The sequence below is a fragment of the Etheostoma spectabile genome, chromosome 18, assembly GCF_008692095.1.
Source record: "Etheostoma spectabile isolate EspeVRDwgs_2016 chromosome 18, UIUC_Espe_1.0, whole genome shotgun sequence".
Taxonomy (NCBI): Eukaryota; Metazoa; Chordata; class Actinopteri; order Perciformes; family Percidae; genus Etheostoma; species Etheostoma spectabile.
Genome location: NC_045750.1, coordinates 21,207,763 through 21,208,597, shown reverse-complemented (window position 1 = coordinate 21,208,597; position 835 = coordinate 21,207,763).

The window sequence follows — 835 nt, the reverse complement described above, 5'->3', positions numbered from 1 at the left end:
TTGGGAAACCATTTCAGGGGACTACCTCTTGAAGCTTATGAAAATAAAGGAAACACATTGAATAAGAAGGTGTAACCAAACTTTTGGCCTGTAGCGTATTTACTTCATCTTGACTAATAACGAGATGACGTGTAAGTGTACAAAAGTGTCGGGATGACAGCTCTTCCAGCCACCACTGCTGTGTACCACAATGTACAGTGTTTGATACAGATACAAATACAAGTCTTCTATTGTTTTTTTATTTTTCCCAAAGAAAATTACTTCCATAAACGGTGGGTGATTAACAGCCAACGAGACAACTTTCTTCAATCAAACACATGAGTTTGCAGCTGACACTTTCAAAGTGAAGATGTCAGCTGTTTAATATAGACGTATTTGAGCTTTCAACAATGACTAGTATTAAAATCTGTTTAAAATGTTGCATGTTTGATGTATGTTGTTTAGGGCTGCACAATTAATCGAATTTTAATCGCAATCACGATTTGGACTTCCCACGCAAATTGCGTGATCGAGCGATTATTTTTATAAAGCGTCATTTCATAGAACGCTCCGTGTTTTCTGCAAAGCCAATCTCCCGCTCCGTAAAGCCGTCTGCTCAATGAGCCAGTCAAGTAGTTCACTGCACCCCGTGCAGCTAAGTTTCTAGATGTAGACAGTCCCAGAGGAGAGTAGCGTGAGGAAAACTCAACAGATAGCAGACAGGTTTACCAGTTTACCAGTAAACGCAACACTCTGTCCCATCTGTTGTTTTTCAGACAACAGAGTGAGCCGTGCTAGTTGGTGCTAGTAGCATCTGTTAGCTGTTAGCTAGTAGCGTCTGTTAGCTGTTAGCTCC